Source organism: Adiantum capillus-veneris, chromosome 21 (assembly GCF_014529385.1).
Source record: "Adiantum capillus-veneris isolate H3 chromosome 21, ASM1452938v2, whole genome shotgun sequence".
NCBI classification, from domain to species: Eukaryota; Viridiplantae; Streptophyta; class Polypodiopsida; order Polypodiales; family Pteridaceae; genus Adiantum; species Adiantum capillus-veneris.
Genome location: NC_140951.1, coordinates 69,965,270 through 69,980,219, shown reverse-complemented (window position 1 = coordinate 69,980,219; position 14,950 = coordinate 69,965,270). Strand labels below are relative to the sequence as shown.

Sequence of the window (14,950 nt, the reverse complement as noted above, 5' to 3'; positions counted from 1 at the left end):
TTCAGAGAGACCTTTCCAAAAATTACTAGTCATTCTAGGATCTCTATCTAACATGATGGATGTTGGCAATTCATAGTGTTTGAAAATCTATGATATGAAGAGAGTTGCCATTTGGTGTGCCTTAATAGTCTCCTTGACAAGAATAAAGTGTGCTTGATTGTTGAACCTGTCAACTATTGTCCATATTCTCATATTCCCATGGATAGACTTGGATAATCCAAAGATAAAATCCATGGAAATACTCTTCCATGGTGAATTTGGGATAGGCAATGGCTGGAGTAATCCAGGTTACTTCCCTCTATCATACTTGGTCTTTTGGCATACCACACATTTTGAAACATACTCTTGTATGTCCACTTTCATGGTAGGCCAATAGAAATATGTCTCTACTCCTCAGAGAGTAGGTTGAATGCCTCTATGCCCGGCATAGGGAGGAGCATGGGATTCATACATGACTTTATCATGAAGGGAGTGGGTAACACATAGACTATTTTCGTGGAGAAGATAACCATCCTGCAAGGTGAATTTTTCCTCTTTCTTCCCAAAGCAAGGGCTGACATTATATATCAATAGTCAGGGTCAATAGCATACTCTTCTATCATAGAAGATAGATCCTTGTGAGTAGCTATGGACACCACCTTAACTTTTAGTCGTCGTCAAAGTGTGTGCTTACCAGCAATGTGAGAAATATGGAAATTAAATTGTGAAAGAAAATTTGCCCACCTCATTTGTTTGTCGGAAAGTTTGGTTTGTGTCATGAAGTTCTTGAGACTTTGGTGGTCGGTTTGTAGAATAAATGGAGTCCCCAATAAATAGTGCTTCCATGTGTCTAGGGCATGTAGAATAGCTAAAAGCTCTTTCTTATAAATGCCTAAGACACGTTCATCTGTATTGAGCCTTCGGCTCTCATATGCTCTGGCATGCCCTTCTTGAAGCAAGACTGCTCCAAGGCAATCACCACAAGCATCACATTGGACCTCAAATGGCTTTTAAAGATCCGGAAGCATGAGGACTGGTTGGGAGGTAAGCTTCTCTTTGAGCATGTTAAAAGATTTTTTCTTCTTAGCAGTCCATGAATACTTAACGTTCTTCTTTGTTAAGTCAGGTAATGGTCCAATAAAGCTTCATAGCTCATGTAGATTCCTTGGATTACGCCATACTTTTACTACCCCTAAATTCGATGGATCCATCTGGATACCATCTTGAGAGATAATATGACCTAAGTATTGAATCTCTTGAAGGAAAATTTCTCTTTTCTTTTGGTTGAGAAAAAGCTTGTTCTCCCTCAATGCTTGAAAAATCACTTGGAGATGTTGTTTGTGTTTCTTCAAGGACTTGGAGTAGATGATGATATCATCAAAGAACACTCCAGTGAATTTGCAATAGGGTCTAAATATTTTCTCCATTATTCGATTGAACGTGGCCGGTGCATTAGTCAAGCCAAAAGGCATGACTAGATATTCATAAAAACCAAACGTTGTGCACAATGCTGTCTTTAGGATAATTCATCCACTATCCACTTTTAAGGTCAATCCTACTGAAGTGGGTAGAGCCTTGTAGCTTATCAAATAGATCTTCTACCCAAGGCACAGGAAATTTGTTTTTGATAGTGATATGGTTTAGTGCTCGATAGTCCAAACACATACGATATGTACCATCTTTATTTTGCCCTAAAAGGACTGGAGAACAAAAGGGAGAGGAGATAGGCCTCACCATCCCTTTGTCAACCAATTCTTTTACTTGCCTCATGAACTCCTCTTGTTGAGCTTGAGAATCTTGATAAGGAGGATTGTTAGGCTGTGAGCTTCCTGGTAGGAGCTCAATTTGACGGTCATCATCCCCTCGTTCTAGAGGTAAGTGCATAGGGATATCATCAATGAACACATCTTGGAATCCTTTTAGAAAATTAGACAAGTCTAACTCTTCTTGATTTCTAACGTTTACATCTGATGAAACATTAGGACCTTTTAGGGACTCCTTGACAAAAATCATGTACGCAAAAATTGAGCTCTTCATTGATTTATCAAAAGCAAGAGGATTTAAAAGTGGTATAGTGCGATCAGACTCACTAGCATCTATATACATGTTCTTTTCCCTCTAGGTGAAGTAGATGCTTATTTCAGGGAACTTCATGTTGGCAGCCATGCGGTTGAACCATGGTGCCCCTAGGATAGTGTCCTCCTGTTGGAGAGGAGAGATGAAAAAATATTCTTTGTCGACATAGATTTGGACATGAAGCCTCAACTTCCCAATCAAGGGAGTAACGGAGGCTCGTTGTCCATTGAAAGTGGTGTCAGTCGTTACAGCATCTCCCATCTTGAAAGCTTAAATGTCCAACTTGGTGGCCAACTCTGTTGACATGAAGTTGTGAGTAGAGCGAGGATCAAACAAGATGAAGGAATCATGCTCCCTTACCTTTTCCCAAGCATAGGAGAGCTGTGCACCTTTGCAATGAGCATCCTCTTTTGGAGCTTCGATGGTGGAAGCTCTAGGAGTCTCATTGCGAGCATTTCTCTTGGGGCAAGAACGATAGCCATGTCCTTGCTCCCCACACTTAAAACATTTATGGTCCTTGAAAAAAGCTTCAAGATGTTCAGGAAAGAGTTTGTTTTTACCTTTGTAAACTCCATTCTCCTTGGACTGATTGTTGTCGTTGTTGTTGGAATTGCCTTAAGAAGAATTTTGGGCATTGGTTTTCCCCTTTGCATCATTTTTATCTTTGTTTTCCATGGGCTTGACATTCCGTCTAGACCCTTGTTTGAAATTGATGCTGAAGCAAACACGGTGTGGTGGATTACTTCGATGATAGAAGTAGGCCATTGAGAGTTGACGTACTCGGCCATCTCTTCAGGTAATCCCGCATAGAATTGTTGCTTTTGCTCGGCGAAGTCTATCTTTTGAAAGACAGTAGTCTTGAGATGTAAATCCCAAAACTTGTCTACATATTTGTGGGTAGACTCATGGGAGAGAAGCTTTAAACTATGTCATTTGGTGAGCACTTTGTCCTTTGCATCGCTTGCAAGGAATTTCTTCATGATGGAAACTCGTAGAGTTTTCCATGTCTTTGAGCGTTGCCATTTCCACGAAGGCTAGACCACCATTGACAAGCCAATTTTTGGAAGTGCATAGCTACATGGCATAGCTTAGAGGACTCCGTGAAGACCTCGTCTCCAAAGGCTGCATCAAATTGTTGGATGAAGGCCAATACTGTGTTAGTGGCACCAAAGGTTCCATCATAGGTGAGAAAAGAGATACTCATTTCTCCCTCTTTGAACTTTTTGAGCTTTTGTGACCTTCACCATGCAGGGTATGATTTGCGATGTCCTCCCCTCTTGTATTCTCTAGGAGAATAGCCATAGCTTTCGTTGGAAGAGGAGGAAGGTGAAGAAGAAGGAGAAGAGGGTGACCTATTTCTTGCCCTTTTCTTCCTTTGTTTCCTCTCTTCCCTTTTGGAGTGACGAGAAGAACGATTATGGGTTGAACGTTTTCTCTTGGGAGGAGTTGGCGATTGTCTAGACCGTTGTCTTTGTGGAGCCACATTTTCAGAGTAACTTAAAGTTTCATTACTTTCTTGCTCTTTGGATTCCTCCTCTCGTATGGGAGAGAGTCTTATTTTGTGGGTCTCTTCAAGAGGCCTCCTAAGCTCTCTCTCCTCTTGGAGAGGAAGGGAAATACCATAAACACAAAGTTGTTGAGTAACTTTGGCTTGCAAAGCAAGGTTGCCCATAGCTTGCTGCAACCTAGTAACAAGATAATTGAAAAACATGGGGGCATCATCATTACCATCTTCATGTGCAAAATCAAAGTTATCAATGTTCATTTTGCTCTCTTGGTTATTGTCAACCATGTTAAGAAAATCTATGTACTTACTTAGTGTATGCTTTGGCAATTCAAAACCTTAGTTGCCACTACTCTTAGCCTTTGAAAATCGGCACTTAAGTATCTACACCCACGGCTCAAAGTGGTTAATTATAGAGAGTAGTGGAGTGGGTCTAATATTGCAAAATTGTCGAGGGTTAGCTCCTTTTGGACTTCTTATGGCTCAATAATGGTAAAGCAAGTCTAAAAAGACCCGATTATTAAGTCCAAAGATCTTGAGGTGTACACCCTATCCCACATAGTGGGTTCAACAAAACCAATAATAGATCCCAGTCCCACTTACCCTAGTATAATTAACAAAATCAACCATTTATAGGCTACTTAAGGACCTCTCTCTTAAGCAAGAAAAGAGAAATCAAATGCTTTGATACCAATGTAATGGAAATGGCCTATGAACTTTGAGAGTAGTGAAAATTAGAAGAAGCACTTTTGTGTAATTACTTTGTGAGCATAGAGGGTGAACTTAATTGATGGTAGCAACATAAACATAGCATTTAGTTAACTTGTAAAGAACAATACTTTTGCAAGAGAGAGAGAGAGAGAGAGAGAGTTTAGAGAACATGACAACAGTTGAGGACCGGATTTATGTGGAGTCGGTCTCCCCTTCAATAGGCATTTGTATTATAGTTTCTCCCAACAAGGGAGACTTGGTACAATACAATATTTGTGTTCCTTGTTGTGACCTAGGTGATGCAATGAAGATGAAAAGCTTCATGCATCACGAGCATAGCATAAACTTTGTGGAAAGCATTAACTATCCCAAGCCTCACTCCCACGGCCTCAAACACCTTCAAAGGTGGAGAGAGCAAGCAGGGAATGAGGGTAGGGAAGAGGAAGAAGAAACATTTCATAGGAGAAATAATTAGTTCCTCACTTATTATCACTCTTCTTGCTAGCATACATAATAGCATAGTAATGAAGATGGAGAAAATGGAAAGCTTAAACATTGAGGCATGGCTCTTGGTTGGATTTGCATTCCAAAGCCAATTAGAGTGTTGGTGTAGGCTCTCAACTTCTCTACTAGCTTAGAGAAAGAGATGGAGCTCTTGCACTTTGCACTTCACACAATGAGAGTGTGTGTGAGTGAGTGTGGGAGAGTATACCCCTCAAGCATGCCCCCTTCTTGCTTTGGTCGACCCCCTCTTCTAGCACAAGCTTGAAGCTCATTGGACCCTACGAAGCCTGGTCAATCACATGCAGGATGCATATCAAGCAAGCATGATAGCCTTGGGACAAGTGTCCCCCTTTCCCCTTTAAGAGAGACGACTTGATAAATGCAAAAACAATTAATTAAATCTACTTAATTATCGTTGGACCCCTTGGGAGGCCAACCAATAGGCTTTGGACACTCCTTGAGGGTAACCTAGCTAGGGGCTTGGCATGTGTCCTACTTGCCTCTTGAGCAAGGGGTGCCCTTTGGGAGAGAGAGTGGTCAAGCAACCACCCCCCCTACTTGCATGGAACGTCCCCTCCTTGTAGGAATATATATTGACTTTTGTGACACCTCAAGCCCCTCAACCTTGGGCCAAGTTCTCACCACAAGCTCGGTCCTTAAGCCCTTCAAGCTTGGGTGGGGTTCCAATCTCAAGTACAACCCTAGAATCTCAAGCATGACAAGCACCTCAATCATCTCAATCATCAAGCACTTCAAGCATCTCAATCATCAGGCAGGACAAGCACCTCAAGCTTGGGACGGGTTCCCACCTCAAGGACAACCCTAGCTTACCTAAGGTCAAAGGACATTTAACACTAACCTTTGGAGGTCTTCAATGAATCTAACCCTAATTTCTTTTAAGCTTCATTGGTTAGCCTTGCTCTTTGATAGACCATCTCTCATTTAAACCCCTTTATCATTGGCCCCGTGTAGAGATAGATCTATAAGCATATGTCTATATTCTAACCCTTGTTCCCGTTTATTGTCCCACATTAAATGATCAATTTAATATGAGAAAATCATTTGGGTTGGTTAGATATTAGGTTTTATGACATCCACCATGGCTAGCTATCAATAAGGGCCATATGTTGTTGTCACTGATTGTCCCAAGAAAGTACAAAGCAAAGAACATGGATGTCTATCTGGCACCACTTATAAAAGAGATCCAAATCTTGTGGATAGGGATCGATGTGGTTGACATGTCACAACCAATGGGATGATGAAATATACATGTGCAAGGCATTTTCACGTGGACCATGCACGTTTAGCCAGGCTTCGATGAGTGTTCGGGTAAGTATCTTGAAACCCTCACATATATGCTATTCTTGGCTATGCCAATGCTTTTATTTCATTTTTATGATTTTTCAGGCTTGAGTTACTCGAGCAATCATGCATGTCCAAAATGTGATCCTTGACTTGACTTTTGCCGCTCTAATCATTTGAGCAAGACAATTTACAAGGAGCATAGGTAGATTTTTTCTTAAAGGACATGAGCTACATGGACCAAACATATGCAAACATGACATGCATGCACTGAAAGCAAGCGATTCAAAAAACATGTGGCAAGAGAGGGGAGATTTCAAGCCACGTGGCATGAAAAGACTTTTTATTTTCCATGAACTCCCGTATTGGAGTGACCTGTTGAGTAATCATCTGCTCGACCCAATACACATCTTCAAGAATGTGGGGGATATCTTATGCAAGGCCCAAAGAGATGACCTATAGGTTGTGGGTTGAATGCCAGATATGTGGCCTCGACTTAAACCCAATGGAAAGTTTGCTATACCAAAGGGTCCATGGGTTTTGAGTCGTGCAGAAGAGAAACAAGTGAAGAAGACTATATCTTCATTCAAGACTCCCACTGGGTGCATGCGATATTTGAAAATGGCTTTTACTAGAGATGAAAATCTTAGTGGTCTTAAGTCACACGATTGGCACAAATATTTACAATTTATCTTACCAATTGCCATAAAGGATTGTCTAACAGATGACATTAGAAGAACAATCTATAAAATCAGTGATTTGGTACGTTGGATCAATTCAAAAGAGATAAGAAAAGATAGTATAGATGCAGCGTGCTTAAATGCTATTGAAGCAGTGTGTATGGTGGAGAAGTACTTTCCAACAAACATTCTTACCATCCAAATGCATCTACTTGTGCATGTGGTCGATGAAGTTGCAATTTCTAGGGTAGTGTATAGCAAGTGGATGTTCTTCTTGGAGAGATTCATAAAGACTTAAAAGGGGTTTGTTCGTCAAAGGGCTCATCCCGAGGGTAGCATGGCCAAAGAATGGCTTGTACAAGCTCATCAGTGAATTTTTGGGCTCAATTTGATCCAAAGATGTCCCAAATGTGGACTACTGAGGTCAACGTCAAGGTGATAGGGGATGAGCCGCAGGGACAAGGCATCATTAGGAAGATGGATATCACAATGCGAGAAAAGGTTATGAGATTTTTTCTTCTCAACTTAGACATCATGCAAAAGCGGCTAGAGAGGTACGAAGGGGAAAAGCAACAACGCTTGACAGTTGCTTGCAATTCAAGCGCAACGGTGCCACTAGAAACCTTCCTTTTCTAGATCATCTTAAAAAATTGCCTAACTTTCTGACTGGGTGGTGGCTAGATGCAACAATCTCAGAGGCAACGAGGAATGGAGTGTTGATTAGTGAAAAGGAAGAGGAGATGTCAAGGGGTTGTGATTCACATGTAAATACTTTCAAAACTTCCTTTTGCAGGTCCACATGATCACATTACTTTAGTAACTCTAAGTTTGTTTCAATTTTGTGGCTGTAGTATCACAAATATGGAGCTTTGTGATCGCATCGGAGACACTTTAGAGTGCAATGGATAGACAAACCAAGGGTCACCTTCAGCAGTGGTGTTAGGGAAAGCTTCATCCAAGAAAGTAGAAGTACTGCTAGGGATGAGAACACAAAGACTAGCCAGCTTGAATACTTTGGCTACATCCAAGACATCTTGAAGATTAGCTTCAGGAAGTTTGATGTTTTTATTTTTTATGTCAAGTGGTTCAAAGTTATTACCAGTGGCCCTAATGCATCCTGCACAAAGATAAGAGTGGACTCATTCAAGCAAACTCTAGGCGGGTCTGGACAGATGTGCAAATACATTCGTACTTCCACAGCATTGTGAGCAAGTTTTGTTCACAATAGATCCACAATGGAGAGAAACTGATGAAAAATATTTGTCTAAACCGCGTTGGCTTATGTTATTCAAGTTTCTCCACGGATCAAGCAAGTGTGTGAAGGATTCGAAGTTGAGGTCGAAGAGCTTCAAGAAGCAATTGCACAACCAACGGATGATGTAAGTGAGGAGTTTGAGATGGAGGTCATTGCTGAGCAGATGCTTGAACCTAGAAATACAGATGCACAAGTTGATACGGAGAGCGATGAAGAAGTGGAGTTTGATGACAAAGATGCAAAAGTACAGATTGAGATAGACATCTTTGGTGCATCAGCTCTCATAGAAGATGAGAGATTGACTACTGATTTTTTATAGGAACTCTTTTGTAAGACTCTTTTAATTAGTCTACAACACTAGATAGATATAATGAGTTGTGTTGCAGTTTTATTTTTTTGTTATTTGCATTTCTTAAGCTTTTCTTTTGTAAACTAATGTATTGTATCTATGTTATTTGTGTATCTATAGCCATGGCCAATGACAAAGATACATACTCTCCTAGTTTTATTTTTCCTATCACTCTGGCCGGCATGTCACCCGAGCAAATGGGCTCCTTTTTGTCACAGTTCACACCAGTGTAGGTTGCTTACGCATAAAACCTTTAAGGAGCCGGTTTCTCTAGACCTACTACGGATGCCCCTACGCCTAGGACTAGTGTGCCCCCTCACCCACCATCCCTACACCTCAGTCGACTATTCCCCCTACACCGATAGCGATTCTTCTTTGAGACGAGGTAGGTGTCGTTCTCGAGGCAGTGGTTGTTGTGGTAGTGGTTTTATCGATGCATCCACACCACCGAGAGAGCATCCACCACTCTCTTCAAGAGATAGTTCATTGATTGGCACACCACGTACACCTTGGGGATCGCACGAGCATGATCCTAGCAAGGTGTACAAGAGCAAGTATGGGGTTGTTGTGGCAAATAGAGTCGAAAAGGCCATGCAACTATGTACAGTTCAATTTGGCCATCTTTAATGGATATTTGGGATGATCAAGATTATGAAAGAAAGAATTACATCATCGAGGCCCACTACTAGCCAAGGGGGTGGTTAGCGACGGTTGTAGCAATGAATAAACGTCGCTTAAGCAAGGGTCAGATGCGTCGCTAGAGACGTCGCTACTGTATGTCACATATGCCACTACCATAGCATGGCTTTTTGCATCGACTTATCGTCGCTTATGCATCGGTTGTAGCAGCGCCTTTTGCATGGCATGTAGCATCGCTATTAGCATCGTCTGTAGCATGGACTGTAGCATCGCCTTTCGATGCTTATGCCATGCTTGTAGCATTGAATAAAGCATCGATTATTGATGCTTATGCCACGCTTGTAGCATCGACGCATCGTCTCTTATGGGACATCTCATTTTTTGTTAAAAAATGTGCGAAAGTTGATTGGATCAGTGAGCATGGAATTTCAGATAACTACTTCAACGGCAAGGATGAATTCTGGTAAACACACATATCCCACTCTTGTTGCTTTGTTATTTGATGCTCGACTAGATTGGGATATTAGAATGCGTAGCGTAGAATCCAAAACTTATGAAGAAACTAGAGAATCATAAGCATGTCAAAAATAGATCATAACATAAAAACAACGCTTCTAGACTTAAAAAACATGGACATCTATTAGGGCTTGCAGAAGCACCCCCCTCGTGGATGGGCATGTTTGCATACTATGGAGCTCGCCAATCGACGAAGGTTGTGAGCTCTCAGCGAGTTGTATCCCTTGGTCACACGGTGCATTGATCAATAAATTAACAAAAAAACAAAGAAAATTTTTAGTGTTAGATTTAGTACTTGGTACTTGGTGGTTTGGTACATGGTACGTAGAATTTGATACGCCGCGTATGTTCTGACTCCTGGTACTTGGTACGTAATATGTATTCTCATTTGGTACATAGAATTTGATACCTGATAGTTCAAACTCAATACTTTGGTACTTTGTACTTGGTACTCGACTTTGTATGTGATACGTAGAATCTGATAGGTATCGTATATTCTCAAATCTGTGCAGAAACTATGGAAATCAAAAGCTTGTTAATATTAGAGTGTGACATAGAAAAATATTCGTAAACTTAAAAAACGACCCATTGACCAGCCACGTTTTGTTTTTCTTAATGTAAAAACGAATAAACTACGGTGCTAATTTTTGGTGCACTTTTGAAGTACATGGATCAATAAATTAACAAAAAAACAAAGAAAACATTTTTGTGTTAGATTTGGTACTTGGTACTTTGTGGTTTGGTACATGGTACGTAGAATTTGATGCGCCGCGTATGTTCTGATATCTGGTACTTGGTACGTAGTATATATTCTGATTTGGTACGTAGAATTTGATACCTCATAGTTCAGACCCAATACTTTGGTACTTTGTACTTGGTACCCGACTTTATACATGATACGTAGAATCTGATAAGTATCGTATATTCTCATATCTGTGCAGAAACTATGGAAATCAAAAGCTTGTTAATATTAGAGTGTGACATAGAAAAATATTTGTAAACTTGAAAAATGACACATCGACCAACCACGTTTTGTTTTTCTTAATGTAAAAACAAATAAACTACGTTTCAACACAAGTTTGGTACCAAAACAGAACACTTAGGTGTCCCTTTTTGAAACATTTATATTAAATGCTACTTGCATTAGACAATACATTTAAGAAAACCCTCTTAATGTGATCAAACATGTCAACTAGGGGATCTTTTAAAAATATAATCTTGCATTTTGGAAGCTATCATGGTCAAGAATTACACTCATCAAGTGGACCCTTGTAAGACTACGGTTGATGTTTTCAAAACATTGACTTTACAAGCTAAAATAAAAATGAATAGACCTTGTAGAAAATTATGACAAAAGTTTGATATTGACATTTTGAGACAAACACATTAAAATCCTCAAACTTTGCACGTAGATCAACTAGAATTGTTAAAAGACATGGTATGGACATAGTTGGAGCACCTAGAACCTTGGTTTCAATGTGCTTGTATAGGACTTAAAATTTTCAAGAGATTTTGCACGACAAAAAAATCAAGATTGGGTTCAAGCAACAAGATTTAATTGAGTTAGGGATCCAAAAAAATATCTACTCTCGTGGTTTTTACATATAGAACAAGTGTCTCATCTCCATCAGCTCATATACAAAACGCATATACAAAACGAGTCTCATCAGCGAATATACAAAACGTGTCTCATCAGCGCATATACAAAACAAATATCTACTCTCATCAGCCGCATATACAAAACGAGTCTCATCTCCATCCTCAAATATACAACAAACAAATCCCTAGTCTCTATCACTATATGAGCCGTGCTCACTACCAGAACAATCACTAGCATCCGTGTGGTGACCAGCAGTGTCATCTCCATCAGCATCTCACCCGTGGCACTACGACTGTGGATATCTCCAACCACGTCCCTAGGTCTGTCATCACTGACCGGATTGCCTCTCCTCTCAGCCTCTCGGCGTCGCCCCTCTGCCTCCTGTCGAGCCACCTGTGCTGGATCGGCCTCGCCATGTTGCTCATGTATTAGTAGTGAAATCAAATAGCAACATATTACAATCTGCATGAAAACAAAGTACAAAATAAACAATCATCCTCACAAGTGGATTTGGCCTGTCAGAAAGTATCGTGCACAAAGCCCGGTAGCCGTAGTACGTAGCTTACTCTATCTCCTGCATCGTAGGTGGACGACCATAGTCTTTGGTCTGCAATAAGACAAAACCAAAGACTTGTTGTAAACTTCATTCCCTAATATTAGCTTTGAAAGTTCAAATTTGAAGGGTCTATACTCACAAATGTGGCCACGAATCCGTCTCGTCCCATCCGGCCTAGTCTAGATGTGTGACCACTAGCCACTCTCTTTCATGCTGCCTCCTATGTAGATTTGATTATATAAAATAACATACATTAGAGAATCGTATAATAGATAAGTTTCTAATAATTCTAGTATATGTTGGCAAAAACACACACCTTCTGCTGAGGAAAAGTGATGCGTAAGCGCATCTCCTTGCGGTAGTTCTGCCATGTCTCCCTGCAAATAGATGCCTTCCTCTTGTTTGTCTCCACCAAACAGTAGCGTCTGCTTATTTTTTCATTAGAATAAGCATTAGAGTATACTGTAAGACTTGTTAGATTTCAACGTTATGTTACTTTTATTGAGTTCTTATTTTGTTCATTTGATAAATGTCTCTTGTTTTTATGTTAAATGCAAATTAGATTCGGATCGGTCAGAGGGTACACCACCACCCCCAACTACTCGTGATCGGGATGCAAATGAACCCGTTTATGATGATTTGTACTACGACGAGTCTATTATATGTTGGTGCACTCGTTGTTGTGGCACATATCGGAGACCTAGACGGGAGTGTTTTCCACATCAGATGACTTATGGTACTTTTGAGCGAGAACCACCTCCTGAGGAGCAACATCGACCTATGGTATGTGACTGATCTCTCTTATTTTCAAATTGAAATTTTATTAACAAAAAATTGATATGTAATAGAACCTATTATATATGTAGGTTCCTTCACTTGATGAGGAGGATGACTTCACTATTAGTGGTGCACATGTCCCTCGCACACGACACCAACAAGTCATTTATCAGTTGCAGCTCGAGGTTTCTCGGCAACCTCTACCTCTTGCTTTGGATGCTGAGACGAGTGTACATCACCTCTTGCCTACTCATTTGCAAGCTCTAGTACAGACGTACGATCGAAAGCGATACGGAGGATGGCAGGGAGGATCACTTCCTTTAGATGGATTTGTTTTTAGCTTTTGGGGCAATCGCTACATGATTGTTCCGTCCACCATCAGTGGAGCAGGACAAGGCCTCTTTATTGCACAAGATTTGCACGTTCCCCCTCATTCAGAGGTCACCCTTATGTCTTTTTGTGGACCTATATATAGATGGGGTCCATGGCATCGGCTTGCTCGTTACATCCAGAGAATGAGCACATATGGTTTATGTCTCAATGCAGCCTCTCTTTTTTATAGAGGGATTATACATGCAGAAGGACAAAGACTCTGTGTTGATGGAAGACCTTACTCTCAAGGAAACATAGCAGGTTTAATCAACAGTAGTCGAGGGATGAGTGCAAGAACCAATTGCACATTTGTGGAGTGTGAGAATAGTCATGAACCAGGACATATGAGTAGGGTTGTACCACGATATATTGTTGTCAATGCTATCAGACCATTACGGGCTGGTGATGAATTGTTAGTAAACTATGGATGGCGTAGACCTCCGTGAGCACCCTTAACGAATTATGATTAAAAACTTCATTGTATACAAATTATTAATGTTATTTTGGACTCTTGTATCCTAATTTTACACTTTAATTTACATCTTGTTTCTTTTATCTCGGATTTATTGTGATGATCGTCTTGTCTTTTATTTTAATGTTTGTACATGTGTAACAAAGTGCAATTTCAATTATAAGGAAAAGTGCTACTTATATGTGTGTACCTGTCTAAACATGCTAATGATACAATCTTCTTTGCCTATGCAGATTCCGGATTATGACATTGATAATGTCGCAAACCAACATCCACATGACGTATCTCACATGTCTATAGAGTGCATGAGGATCCTACGCAGAAGTGATCCTCACACGTATGCAAGACTTAAAGAACAATATTCAAAGGATTTTAATGGATGTGCTGATATCTTTGATAATGACGATGGCATGGCTGATTTTATTTAGGATTGGTATCAAAATGATAGTACAAATATTCCTAAAAATGAGAAATATCTTCGAGAAGAAGCTCTAAAGCATATCTACACAGGAAGCCAGCTAACACGACTAAGTGCAAGCTTACTTATACTTAATCTTAAGAATCGTTTTGGATGGAGTAATGTATCTACTTCAGCACTATTGAAGTATGTACGAATACAACATATTTTTTTGCTAGAATTCTAAACTTTTGTGATTTTTATTGATCATAGTTTTTGTTCAACTTGCAGACTACTCTCTCAGAAGTTCTTGTCGACAAGCAATATCCTTTCTACATCAAATGATGAGGTGAAAAGGATGAAAGTAGTCTTGGACTTGACTATTCTTCTATACATGCATGTCCCAAGGATTGCATTTTATATAGAGGTGAGTACAAGGACAATATGTCGTGTCCAAAATGTCAAACTTCTCGTTATAAACAGAAGAAAGGTAAGGTCCCTAGAAAGGTGTTGAGACATTTTCCCCTCGCTCCACGTATAAAACATATGTTTCAAAGTCCCAAACTAGCTAATCTTATGATATGGGGAGCAGAGCACAAGAGCAAAGATGAAGTAATGCGAATTCCAATGGATAGTCCTGCATTTGAGCATATTGAAACGCTATGGCCAGATTTTGCAAAAGAACCACGCAATTTAAAGATTGGTGTAGCATTGGATGGTGTGAATCTATTTTCTATGAAATCAAGTAAATGGTCTACATGGCCGGTGGTAGTTATCAATTATAACCTACCCCCATATCTCAGCATCAAGAAAGAACATTTAATGCTCTCACTCTTGATTCCCGAAAAACAACAAGTTAAAGACTTGAATGTTTATTTAGCTCCTCTTATCGATGATCTTCAAGAATTGTGGAGAGGTATTGATGTCGTTGATATGTCTAGAAGCATTGATTAGAGAAAATTTACTTTTCGTGGAATTTTAGCATGGACTATCCACGATTTTCCAGGATATGGATTTTGCAAGGTAAATGCGCTTTTATATATAAATTATCTCATATGCTAGGATTTTTAATGCGCTAATCACCTTCATTATTTTTTTCATGCAAGGATATGTACGAAGGGCTATAAAGCTTGTCCTGTTTGTGGTGATTGGTTAAAATCGATTTATAGCAAAAATCTCAACAAAAATATATATCTTCGACATAGACGATTTTTACCTGAAGATCATCATCTACGAAACAGAAAGCAAGCCATACATTTTA

The 14,950-nt window shown here is 39.9% G+C and overlaps 2 pseudogenes; one reads left to right on the top strand and one right to left on the bottom strand.

Annotated features, from left to right (window-relative positions):
• Nucleotides 1-7,104: 7,104 nt before the first annotated feature.
• LOC147431126 (uncharacterized) lies at nucleotides 7,105-13,290 on the top strand (annotated as a pseudogene).
• Nucleotides 11,300-12,445, bottom strand: LOC147431127 (uncharacterized; annotated as a pseudogene).
• Nucleotides 13,291-14,950: the final 1,660 nt, after the last annotated feature.